This window comes from Oculina patagonica, chromosome 5 (assembly GCF_052425735.1).
Source record: "Oculina patagonica isolate OP01 chromosome 5, crgOcupat, whole genome shotgun sequence".
NCBI classification, from domain to species: domain Eukaryota; kingdom Metazoa; phylum Cnidaria; class Anthozoa; order Scleractinia; family Oculinidae; genus Oculina; species Oculina patagonica.
Window position 1 is genome coordinate 9,998,811 of NC_135762.1, and position 14,319 is coordinate 10,013,129.

Genomic DNA, 14,319 nt, shown 5'->3' on the forward strand with positions numbered 1-14,319 from the left:
TCGGTGACCAGACCCAGACCTCCACTCGGTCGAGCTTGAAATCACGTGATGTTTAGAAACTACAAATCAGTAACAAATGGAAAAATTTTCTCTTTTTTGTCTTTATAAAGTATGCTTAGTGTGAACTATTCGATTTTGAAGCGTTTGGTTCATGGAAAATACTAAATTTCCACGCTTTCAAAGAGAAATATAATTTAGCGGGCCAGAATCTATGAATAAATACCATTACGATGGTGGAAAAGAATGTGCTGACATGACAAGTTTCACTTTCGATCGGCTAGACCTCGAGTCACGTAATTTTTCAAAGCTATCCAGCCACCTTTTGAAATCTTTGCGAATCCTTTGGTCTTTACTTAAAAAATTCAGTGTGAAGTATTTTGAAGCGTTTGAATCAAAGAAAATACTAAAATTTCATGCTTTAAAAGAAGAATTCGCTTAAGTGGGCAATAATTTACATTTATTTACATTACGTATGTCTCCTGGAATGTGCTGGCGTTAGCAAATTTCTACTTTCACAAGGCACCGATCGGCAAGAATCACGCAATGCTCTGAAAGCTTAACTGCTACAAATGGAAACTAACCTAGCATGTTAAGTGTAAAATGTTCGACTTTTTAGCTTTAAGTATTTTTTGGAGCTGTGTCATCTAGAGGATTTCTGAAATCTGAAGGAAAACCACTAAGACAAACATGTCCTGACTTGCAAGATTTACGTCATTGGTAAATTAATTCTCCGGGGAATTCCCATTCAGCAAAACACAGGTCTAGTGTTCTTCTCAAATTTGATTTAAGAATGCCGGTCTCTAAGAATCAGACAATTTCTCGATTTTTCGGCAAGAGGATGGAACTTCGATTTCTTTCATACTTTTATGTTAGATAGGCTAGGGTATAACTTAAAACACTGTATAGTTCTTTCGATTGAATATCCTTTTATTTTAAAGAAAAATGCAAATAACAAAAATCCGTTAAAATCGTCATTTGAGGCGCTAAATTATTCATGATTTTTGCACGAGTTTGAGAGCCTCGCGTGCAAAAACAAATCACTCTACCGTCTTTTTAACACTCAAACCATAGTTAGCAATCTCTAAACATCTACTGAAATGATTTTGGGAAATATTGCGTTGTTCTTTGTAGACAAAATAATTTTATTTCGAAGGCATACAATTCACTGCCGTAAAAGTACTTGGTAAATAAAATTAATTTTCACCATGTGGGAAACCTTCAAATCGTTTAAGCTTCTGGTGGTTGAATGGGAGAAGAATGGTGTATAAATCCCTGTAAAAATTTCTCCGGGCAAATGATTAAAAGCGACGTGAGATCTTTTCGAATTCGGTTAAATATGCAAATATTTGACCTTCCGCGGTCAACTTTGAAGTTACGGGTCAGAAATAATTTTTGTTCCGTGTTCCAAGTCCTAACCCATTTAAGACCAAATTAAGCATATGAAAAAAATATGTAATTTTCTAACCTTTATCTGCTGTAAAAGGTAGGTTCGAAGGCCATTTTAGCATGATTACGGCTCTTATCATTCGTCGCATCCGAGCTTCGTTTTCCTTCCGCGGTCAACTTTGAAGTTACGGGTCAGATATGAATGACATGAATATTTCAATCCGTGCACAAGTCTTAACCCATTTTGGGTCAAAATAATCACACACAAAAACATTATGAAATATTCTAACCTTAATCTGCTGTAAAAAGCAGGTCTGAAAGCCTTTTAAGCACGATTCCGGCTCTAAGCATCCGTAGTAATTTGAGCTTCGTTTTAAGTCTGCACCGAGCCAACTGTCAACGTGCAACATACTCAGTGGTCTAAAACCAAAGAATCTCTCATCAACTTTCGGCGCATATCGTCACTAGTGCATCTTCTTCGACGGCTTTGTCATTTGTTAAGTATTGTTTGGTTTATAGTCCACAAATATAATACATCTGATCGCTGCTAAAATGATACAATAATGTTGACGCTTATCTTTGCAGTGCACGAAGTCACGTATCTGTTTGTTCGTCACGCAAGTCATGGGGATTTAGCAGGTGGCGGGGGGAGGGAGGGTGGATTAGGGCGTCATTTGTCGTGAAAAGCTCGACTGAACGATCCTTTATTATAAACTAGAATTACCGAATTCCTAGGTCAAATGAACGATACTCTTTGCTACAGTTATAATAAAATACGTAAAAAAGAAATTCGGTATAACAAAACTTCGATTCGTAACAGTGAACACATTTTTGCGTGTCTCTTAATTAACATTCGATATACAACCTTAACCCTTATATCAAGGTTCAACTGTTCATAATTAGCCTTGGAATACACATACAGGACTGATTTAAGAAAAAGAAAACGTGTATTAGAATAGTTTTGGTTTTCTTTGCTTGCGTTATCTATTCTTTACCCTGAACCGCGGATTTATCACTGGTTACATGCTAACGCTTTTAATATTCTTAGTTACAAGAGCTTTCCGGGGCCTTACCAAAATCGTAGAACAAACACCACAGTTGAAAAGCTTGTCCAAGGTTATAACAGCATGCCAATAATTGGTTAATCGACTAGGCATGGCTGACCATGGCTTATGTGCTAATTGCTGCTGGTAGGAGTTCAGTTCTCTACGGGTAGGTGCTGCGCCCAACAGAATACGGTGCTCTTTGTGGCTAAAGGGATGAGCAAAATCAACTCACCTTAACTGGTAAATACAGTCGGAAATGTTAAAAAATGCGCTGTATTTAAAGTGATGGGCAACACTTAGGTACTGGTAATTTTTACTTTTTTGGTTGGAGAGGGGGAGTGAGGTGGGGGAAGCGCGTCGGAGGAGATTACAGTCGAAGCTCTCATAAGCGGACACCCTCGGGACGCGAAAAAAGTGTCCGCAACTGGAGCTGGCCGCTTACGAGAATGGTTCTTGTGAGCGGCCACTAGAGGTGTAGGGGATAGATGGCCGCTTACGGGAGCTTGCCCAGCTAACATAATGGTAATATGCATGTTGGTGGTGTTTCGAAATGTAACCGGACGTGGATGACGACCGAAAAACACTAAAATTTGGTACGGTAATTACAGAAAAATCATTGTGACGAACGGCGATGTGAAGTTGATTGATTAATACAAGATACATAGGTTTTTTATATGATTTTCTTTGCGGTGTCCGCTTACGGGAGCCTAAAAACAAAGAAAAAGTCTAAGTCGTAATCTCGGAAAGTGTCCGCGGCCGCTTACGGGAATGTCCGCTGACGAGAATGTAAAAATACAGAGTTTGTATGGGAGTAAAAACGGGGTTTCTAACAAGGTGGCCGTAAGTAGAGCTGTCCGCTTACGAGAGTGTCCGTTAAGAGAGCTTCGACTGAAGTATAAAAGGAGCCCGTATTCTGATATCTCTGAGTAACAGTTATACCTTTATTCAAATATAATACATTAACTAATCATTATGGTGCAAACTGGAAACAGTGGTCTCGGTTCAAATTTTATACGCACTTCCATCCTCCACTTATCTTATTTTGAAAACAAATAAGTAGCGCACCCACCCAGCAATCCCTCACGAAACATTTGGAGGGGTACTTTCATAAATTTCGAATAGGGTTTAAGGGTAAAGAAAGCGAACATTGATACCCCTTTTTAAGGCCCAAAACCGAAAAATAACAATCTATTCAAGGGGAGGAAAAGCGTTCCTTGCCGACACAAATAACGGCTAACCGCACACGGCAAAACACAAATCTTTATAAAATCGCTTTACTAGTACTTGAACAAAAAGTTCAGTTTTAAGATACCTTTTTTCGTTTAGCTGGGCGTTTATTTTAGCTGATAGAATTTAGGTACCCTATCTAAGGATCACACCCGGAACACATTGCCAAAATGATACCCTACTTATGGACCAAGAACCTCAAAAAATATTCCCTATCCCGGAGTTTTCATAATCTGCGATCAGGCGTTATTTTTCTCGCGGCGGAGAAAGCCTGATCGCAGGTTAGAGTTTTCAGAGCAACTCTCACCCGGACGATCACACTTCACGACCTGATACTGGGTTCAAACCATTTACTTCTTTCCTATATTAAGACTGTTTTCAAGAGCTGCCTTATAACACCAAACAAATAGCTTGCTTCTGAAGTTTGGTTTTTCACGGGAAAGAGTCATGTTAGAGTTAACTAAATTAATACTGGGACTTGTGACTGCTGATGTCCTTCTCACACGACAGTAGAGGAACGATTTCAGTGTGACGCTTTCGATCTTTAGAATCAAAACCGCAAACTCCACGAACAAGGGCCTTAAAAGAACAACGACCTTCCATTTCCAGTGAAATAAACTGAACTTTGAAAAAATTGTTCACGCGCTGCCTTTAAGCAAACAGACGGTGCCAATAACTAGCACGACCAAGGTTTTGTTTACTTAGGAAGCCACTAAATTAAATTTGGCGATTTTTTCACACGCCGAATTGCCATAGCAATTTGCTTATCCTTTTTAGCATAGAGTCTTAGCACTGAGTTGTTTAAACATGTTTTAATTTCGTTTAAACTTCAAATTAGTTATTGTTAAATTTAGACATCATGAATTCGACAGTATGTTCAAAACGGCACCCCAAGAAAGTACTTTGTTACAGGTTGACGAATGACCACCCGAAGCCACAGGTCACCCAGATTTACCATAGGGCGAAAAAATTGCGATGTAATGTTTTTATTAAGTTGCCACTCGATCACGAAAAAAAAAAAAAATCAAACTTATCGTTACTTCTATCATTAACCATTTATACAGGACATGCGATATTTGGTTAGGTTTTTTTGTGAAAAAAAAAAAATAAAACTTTGCTAACCAACTAATCAAGAACCCCCCGGTCCCCACCCCCTCACCCCCCAAAAAACATAGACGCGAGTTTTTTTCTTCGTTTTCGGTTCTACAGTAAAAAAGGGAATAACTAATTAAAAATTCTACCTGTTTAGTAAAGATTTATATCCTTCTTCCATCCCCGGTATTACAACCAACCCCGCGCGAGCAACCGAATTCGCGAACAGTTGCATTACACTGTACCAAACGCTTATCAACTGACAGTACGTGTGCATTATCTTGTCTGCCTAAAGATATCACTGTACTTGTTGTTGTTGTTGTTGTTGTTGTTGTTGCTGGCTCGAGTACGTACTTGTCATAAAGTATTAAATCAAGCATTTCCGCATATTCAAACTTTCCCACACCCACCTACCACCCCCTAAAAAATGTCCATGACACAGTATTGCGTGACGAACAGACGGCCCATTGCAAGATGGGACTGTAAGCTACTGTAAGCGCCGACATGATGCCGTTTAGCGATCAGATGTTATTTTTTGTGTACTATTAACGAGGCAATACTAACAATCGGCGTATGCCGTCAGAAGAAGATGCAGTGGTGACGAGAAGCGCCGAAAGTTGATCACAGATTGGATTTCGACCACTAAATACTTACACAAACGAAGCTCAAATTACTACGGATGCTTAGAGCCGGAATCGTGCTTAAAAGGCTTTCGGACCTGCTTTTTACAGCAGATTAAGGTTAGAAAATTTCATAATGTTTTTGTGTGTGATTATTTTGACCCAAAATGGGTTAAGACTTGTGCACGGATTGAAATATTCATGTCATTCATATCTGACCCGTAACTTCAAAGTTGACCGCGGAAGGAAAACGAAGCTCGGATGCGACGAATGATAAGAGCCGTAATCATGCTAAAATGGCCTTCGAACCTACCTTTTACAGCAGATAAAGGTTAGAAAATTACATATTTTTTTCATATGCTTAATTTGGTCTTAAATGGGTTAGGACTTGGAACACGGAACAAAAATTATTTCTGACCCGTAACTTCAAAGTTGACCGCGGAAGGTCAAATATTTGCATATTTAACCGAATTCGAAAAGATCTCACGTCGCTTTTAATCATTTGCCCGGAGAAATTTTTACAGGGATTTATACACCATTCTTCTCCCATTCAACCACCAGAAGCTTAAACGATTTGAAGGTTTCCCACATGGTGAAAATTAATTTTATTTACCAAGTACTTTTACGGCAGTGAATTGTATGCCTTCGAAATAAAATTATTTTGTCTACAAAGAACAACGCAATATTTCCCAAAATCATTTCAGTAGATGTTTAGAGATTGCTAACTATGGTTTGAGTGTTAAAAAGACGGTAGAGTGATTTGTTTTTGCACGCGAGGCTCTCAAACTCGTGCAAAAATCATGAATAATTTAGCGCCTCAAATGACGATTTTAACGGATTTTTGTTATTTGCATTTTTCTTTAAAATAAAAGGATATTCAATCGAAAGAACTATACAGTGTTTTAAGTTATACCCTAGCCTATCTAACATAAAAGTATGAAAGAAATCGAAGTTCCATCCTCTTGCCAAGAAATGTTGGATTCTTAGCGACCGGCATTCTTAATTATTTGCTCCAATATTACATTTTCGGAGCTGGTTATTCAATCTTAAAACGGTAATTAAAGACAACACTGGATGCTGATTTAAAAGATTTTTTTTGTTTCACGGATCAGGATCGTGGGAATTAAATTTGGCCACCATTAGCATATAAGAAAAATATTTAATTTCGGAAGGAACTAGTCAACCATGAAATGTCACGCAAGGTGTTTTCTTACCATCTTGTTTGTCAGTCGCAACATTGTTTGACGCAGGTAAAGGGGATGAGGGGGGGGGGGGTTAATTTTTTGTCCCCCCACATGGCTCCCCTAAAGTGCTCACGAGACCAGCGCAGTTGTAAGCTCTAAGAGCTCTTGTTCTTTTTAGTTTTGTCGGTGACCAGACGCAGACCTCCACTCGGTCGAGGTTATCTCATGAGATGTTTAGAAGCTATAAATCAGTAACAAATGGAAACAAATGGTTATTCTTTGTCTTTACAAAGAATGTTTAGTCTGAAATATTCGAATTTGAAGCCTTTGACTCATGAAAAATACTAAATTTCCACGCTTTCAAAGAGAAATGTAATTCAGCGGGCCAGAATCTGTGAATAGATACCATTACGTTGGTGGAAAAAAATGTGCTGACATGACAAGTTTCACTTTCGATCGGCTAGACCTCGAGTCACGTAATTTTTCAAAACTATTAATCAGCTACCTTTCAAATCTTTGCGAATCCTTTGGTCTTTACTAAACAAATTTATTGCATAGTATTTCTCTTTTAAGCGTAATCTATTTTTAGGCTGTGTTATTGAAAGGATTTTAAAGATATGAAGAAAAATTCTCTTCACAAACATGCCCTGACTTATACCGCTTACGTCATTTGGTAGGCTAGGGGAATACCCTCTGTGCTAAAAACGGCTTCAGCGTCCACGCGTGGGAATTCGGCCAGAATTTGCATAAAAGAAAAATAATTAATGGCGTCTGGAACTAGTCAACCATGAAATGTCACACAAGGTGTCTTTTTTTTATCATCATGTTTGTCACTCGCTACATTTTAACAACCGCCTATTGTAATACAGAAAGAGGGGCAACAAGCCGGAAGGCGAGATCTGGCCAAGTAAGAAAATTCAACTTTTTTGATTGGCTCTTTCAAAGCATGGCTGTCACAGCGCTAAAATTTGAACGTGCGATGCGGCCCCAAGAGAATTCAATGTCTGTTTTTTATGCAAATTATAGATCATGCACGCAATCATAATATATTCGTTTTTGAGACGTTTCGTTGTTTACAGTCGGCCTCAAAAGACAAGAAGATTTCGTTTTAGTTGTTTGTAGCATTATAAAGCTATTTCTGACGAATAACGATGTTTAAAAACAGAGAATCCGCCGTAAGAATATTTATGTTTGATTACGTGACCGGATCTAATTTGCATAAAATCTAGACATGTCTCGCCGCCAAATGAACAATTTTTTTAAATGAAATAAATATTTTTACCCGACCTAAAGCTTTCATGATTGCCTTCTGCTTAATTCTTTAGTAAAATACTCTGCTAGATATTATTCCTGGAAAGACGAGAATGGTAAAGCATTCGTTATTCATTTGGTTGAGGATTGGATATTCATTTGATTGCCCATTCTCGTCCCCAGAGGCCGCGATCCTTCTGGTCAGCACCCGGGTGCTGACCAGAAGGATCGCGGCCTCTGGGGACGAGAATGTTGATTGCCATTTTCTTAGAATTGTCTAGGGCATGCGCAATTGACTCGCCTGCCACATTCCTGACAGGCAATCACGTGGTGCAAATCGGATTTGACCAGATCTCGCCTTCTGCTTCGCCCACGAGATCTGGGAACGAGATTATTCTGTGCAAAGAGAGAATACTATCGAAATTCTCACGGATACTTACGTTCCTGGCGTGAAGCCGTACGCCAGACGTAATGAAATCAATATTCGGGGTTTGTTTCGAAAGCGGGTGTTTTTTTTAGGGCGACCATAATTTGTTTGAGGCGGGTTAGGGTAATGGGGGGGGGGGGGGGGGGGTCAACTTTTATGGCAAAGGCTTTTTTTTCCACTGTCAGGATGTGGAATTATTTATTTATTTATTTTATTTTTTCCCCATTTCACTTCAAGTTGTTCAATATTTTTTAGTTATCTTTTTTTCACTCCCCCGCCATGGCTCCCTTAGGGTGGTCACGTGACCAGCGCAGTTTTAAGCTCTAAGAGCTTCTTGTTATTTTTCGTTTTGTCGGTGACCTGTACCAAACCTCCACTCGGTCAGGCTCATGTCACGCGATGTTTAGAAGCTACAAATCAGTAACAAATGGAAACATTTTCTTATTTTTTGTCTTTAGAAAGAATGTTTAGTGTGAAATATTTGATTTTGAAGCGTTTTATTCAAAGGAAATTCTAAATTTTCATGCGTCGAAAGAAAAATATATTTCAGCGGGCCAGAATCTGTGAATAAATACCATTACGTTGGTGTAAAAGAATGTGCTGACATGACAAGTTTTACTTTCGATCGGCTAGACCTCGAGTCACGTAATTTTTCAAAGCTATCCAGCCACCTTTCAAATCTTTGCAAAGCCATTAATCTTTACTTACAAAATTCAGTGTGAAGTATTTTGAGGCGTTTGAATCAAAGAAAATACTAAAATTTCACGCTTTAAATAAATACGCTTTAGCGGGCAAGAATTTACATTTATTTACATTACATTTGTGTCCTGAAATGTACTGGCGTTAGCAAATTTTTACTTTCACAAGGCACTGATCGGCAAGAATCACGCAATGCTCTGACAGGTTTAAATCTGCCAGAAACGGAAACTAAACAAATCCTCTGGTCTAAACTTAGCATGTTAAGTGTGAATTATTCGACTTTTTAGCGTTATTTATTTTTGAAGCTGTGTCATCTATAGGATTTCTGAAGTCTGATGAAAAACCACCGAGACAAACATGCCCTGACTAGCAAAGGTTACGTCATTGCTAAATTAATTCTCCGGGGAATTCCCATTCAGCGAAACACATGTCTGGTGTTTTTCTCATATTTGATTTAATTATTTGCTCCAATATTCCATTTTCGGAGCTGGTTATTCAATCTTTAAACGGTAATTCAAGACAACACTGGTTGCTGATTTAAAAGATTTTTTTTGTTTCACGGATCAGGATCGTGGAAATTAAATTTGGCCAGCATTAGCATGTAAAAAAATATTTAATTTCGGATGGAACTAGTCAACCATGAAATGTCACGCAAGGTGTTTTCCTGCCATCTTGTTTGTCAGTCGCAACATTGTTCGGCGCGGGTAAAGGGGATAACGGGGGGGGGGGGGTATTTTTTGTTCCCCCCACATGGCTCCCCTAAAGTGCTCACGAGACCAGCGCAGTTGTAAGCTCTAAGAGCTCTTGTTAACTGCGCTGCGCAGTTCTTGCTCTGCACGTCCTTTTTTTTTTTTTAACTGCGCTGCGCAGTTCTTGCTCTGCACGTCCTTTTTTTTTTTTTTTTTTTTTTTTTTCTCAGTGACCAGACTGATGCCCCCGCTCGGCCAGGCTGGGGTCACGCAAGGTTTAAAAGCTAGAAAACACTTACTAATGGGAAATTTTCAAATGCTTTGGTCTTAATAAGCATGTTTAGCGTGAGATGTCCGATTTTGAAGCGTTTTATTCAAACAAAATTCTAAATTTTCATGCCTCGAAAGAAAAATATATTTCAGCGGGCCAGAATCTCCGATTAAATACCATTACGTTGGTGTTAAAGAATGTGCTGACATGACAAGTTTCACTTTCGATCGGCTAGACCTCGAGTCACGTAATTTTTCAAAGCTATTATCAGCAGCTACCTTTCAAATCTTTGCGAATCCATTAATCTTTACTTACAAAATTCAGTGTGAAGTATTTTGAAGCGTTTGAATCAAAGAAAATACTAAAATTTCACGCTTTAAAAAAATACGCTTTAGGGGACAAGAATTTATATTTATTTACATTACGTTTTTGTTCTGGAATGTGCTGGCGTTAGCAAATTTTTACTTTACCAAGGCACTAATCGGCAAGAATCACGCAATGCTCTGAAAGGTTTAAATCTGCTACAAACGGAAACTAAACAAATCCTCTGGTCTAAACTTAGCATGATAAGTGTGAAATGTTCGTCTTTTTAGCGTTATATATTTTTGGAGCTGTGTCATCTGGAGGATTTCTGAAATCTGATGGAAAACCACTGAGACAAACATGCCGACTTGCAAGGATTACGTCATTGGTAAATTAATTCCCCGGGGAATTCCCATTCAGCAAAACACATGTCTAGTGTTCTTCTCAAATTTGATTTAATTATTTGCTCCAATATTCCATTTTCGGAGCTGGTTATTTAATCTTTAAACGGTAATTCAATACAACACTGGATGCTGATTTAAAAGATTTGTTTCACGGATCAGGATCGTGGGAATTAAATTTGACTACCATTAGCATATAAGAAAAATATTTAATTTCGGACGGAACTAGTCAACCATGAAATGTCACGCAAGGTGTTTTCTTACCATTTTGTTTGTAAGTCGCAACATTGTTCGACGCAGGTAAAGGGGATAAGGAGGGGGGGGGGGCATTTTTTGTTCCCCCCACATGGCTCCCCTAAAGTGCTCACGAGACCAGCGCAGTTGTAAGCTCTAAGAGCTCTTGTTTTTTCTCAGTGACCAGACTGATGCCCCCGCTCGGCCAGGCTGGGGTCACGCAAGGTTTAAAAGCTAGAAAACACTTACTAATGGGAAATTTTCAAATGCTTTGGTCTTAATAAGCATGTTTAGCGTGAGATGTCCGATTTTAAAGCGTTTTATTCAAACAAAATTCTAAATTTTCATGCCTCGAAAGAAAAATATATTTCAGCGGGCCAGAATCTGTGAATAAATACCATTACGTTGGTGTTAAATAATGTGCTGACATGACAAGTTTCACTTTCGATCGGCTAGACATCGAGTCACGTAATGTAAAGGGAATCGTTTGGTCTTTACTTAACAAATATATTGTGAAGTATTTCTCTCTTAAGTGTAATCTATTTTTTGGCTGTACCATTGAAAGGATTTTAGAGATATGAAGAAAAATTCCCTTCACAAACATGCCCTGACTTGTAACGCTTACGTCATTCGGTAGGCTAGGGAAATTCCCAATACCATTACGTTGTTGTCAAAGAATGTGCTAGCTGACATGACAACTCTCACTTTGACAACTTTGCGTATCCTCTGATCTTTTTCTCCTTTTTTGTCTTTACAAAGACTGTTAAGTGTGAATTATTCGATTTTGAAGCGTTTGATTCATGGAAAATGATAAATTTCCACGCTTTCAAAGAGAAATATAATTTAGCGGGACAGAATCTGTGAATAACTACAAATACGTTGGTGTAAAAGAATGTGCTGATATGACAAGTTTCACTTTCGATCGGCTAGACATCGAGTCACGTAATGTTTTAAAGCTATTAATCAGCTACCTTTCAAATCTTTGCGAATCCTTTGGTCTTTTATGCCAAAGGCTTTTTTTTCCACTGTCAGGATGTGGATATTTTTTATTTTTTTATTTTTTCCCCATTTCACTTCAGATTGTTCAATATTTTTTAGTTATCTTTTTTTCATTCGCCCGCCATGGCTCCCGTAGGGTGGTCACGTGACCAGCGCAGTTTTAAGCTCTAAGAGCTTCTTGTTTTTTTTAGTTTTGTCGGTGACCAGACGCAGACCTCCACTCGGTCGAGGTTATGTCACGAGATGTTTAGAAGCTATAAATCAGTAACAAATGGAAACAAATGGTTATTCTTTGTCTTTACAAAGAATGTTTAGTGTGAAATATTCGAATTTGAAGCCTTTGACTCATGAAAAATACTAAATTTCAACGCTTTCAAGGAGAAATGTAATTCAGCGGGCCAGAATCTGTGAATAGATACCATTACGTTGGTGGAAAAAAATGTGCTGACATGACAAGTTTCACTTTCGATCGGCTAGACCTCGAGTCACGTAATTTTTCAAAACTATTAATCAGCTACCTTTCAAATCTTTGCGAATCCTTTGGTCTTTACTAAACAAATTTATTGCATAGTATTTCTCTTTTAAGCGTAATCTATTTTTAGGCTGTGTTATTGAAAGGATTTTAAAGATATGAAGAAAAATTCTCTTCACAAACATGCCCTGACTTATACCGCTTACGTCATTTGGTAGGCTAGGGGAATACCCTCTGTGCTAAAAACGGCTTCAGCGTCCACGCGTGGGAATTCGGCCAGAATTTGCATAAAAGAAAAATAATTAATGGCGTCTGGAACTAGTCAACCATGAAATGTCACACAAGGTGTCTTTTTTTATCATCATGTTTGTCACTCGCTACATTTTAACAACCGCCTATTGTAATACAGAAAGAGGGGCAACAAGCCGGAAGGCGAGATCTGGCCAAGTAAGAAAATTCAATTTTTTTGATTGGCTCTTTCAAAGCATGGCTGTCACAGCGCTAAAATTTGAACGTGCGATGCGGCCCCAAGAGAATTCAATGTCTGTTTTTTTGCAAATTATAGATCATGCACGCAATCATAATATATTCGTTTTTGAGACGTTTCGTTGTTTACAGTCGGCCTCAAAAGACAAGAAGATTTCGTTTTAGTTGTTTGTAGCATTATAAAGCTATTTCTGACGAATAACGATGTTTAAAAACAGAGAATCCGCCGTAAGAATATTTATGTTTGATTACGTGACCGGATCTAATTTGCATAAAATCTAGACATGTCTCGCCGCCAAATGAACAATTTTTTTAAATGAAATAAATATTTTTACCCGACCTAAAGCTTTCATGATTGCCTTCTGCTTAATTCTTTAGTAAAATACTCTGCTAGATATTATTCCTGGAAAGACGAGAATGGTAAAGCATTCGTTATTCATTTGGTTGAGGATTGGATATTCATTTGATTGCCCATTCTCGTCCCCAGAGGCCGCGATCCTTCTGGTTAGCACCCGGGTGCTGACCAGAAGGATCGCGGCCTCTGGGGACGAGAATGTTGATTGCCATTTTCTTAGAATTGTCTAGGGCATGCGCAATTGACTCGCCTGCCACATTCCTGACAGGCAATCACGTGGTGCAAATCGGATTTGACCAGATCTCGCCTTCTGCTTCGCCCACGAGATCTGGGAACGAGATTATTCTGTGCAAAGAGAGAATACTATCGAAATTCTCACGGATACTTACGTTCCTGGCGTGAAGCCAGACGCCAGACGTAATGAAATCAATATTCGGGGTTTGTTTCGAAAGCGGGTGTTTTTTTTAGGGCGACCATAATTTGTTTGAGGCGGGTTAGGGTAAGGGGGGGGGGGGGGGGTCAACTTTTATGGCAAAGGCTTTTTTTTCCACTGTCAGGATGTGGAATTATTTATTTATTTATTTATTTATTTTATTTTTTTCCCCATTTCACTTCAAGTTGTTCAATATTTTTTAGTTATCTTTTTTTCACTCCCCCGCCATGGCTCCCTTAGGGTGGTCACGTGACCAGCGCAGTTTTAAGCTCTAAGAGCTTCTTGTTTTTTTCGTTTTGTCGGTGACCTGTCCCAGACCTCCACTCGGTCGAGCTTGAAGTCACGTAATGTTTAGAAGCTACAAATCAGTAACAAATGGAAAAAGTTTCTCTATTTTTTTCTTTATAAAGTATGTTTATTGTGAACTATTCCATTTTGAAGCGTTTAGTCCATGGAAAATACTAAATTTCCACGCTTTCAAAGAGAAATATAATTTAGCGGGCCAGAATCTGTGAATAAATACCATTACGTTGGTGTAAAAGAATGTGCTGACATGACAAGTTTTACTTTCGATCGGCTAGAGCTCAAGTCACGTAATGTTTTAAAGCTATGTAAGCTACCTATCAAATCTTTGCGAATCCTTTGGTCTTTACTAAACAAATTTATTGCAAAGTATTTCTCTTAAGGGTAATCTATTTTTTTTGGGCCTGTGTCATTGAAAGGATTTTAGAGAAAAAGAAAAAT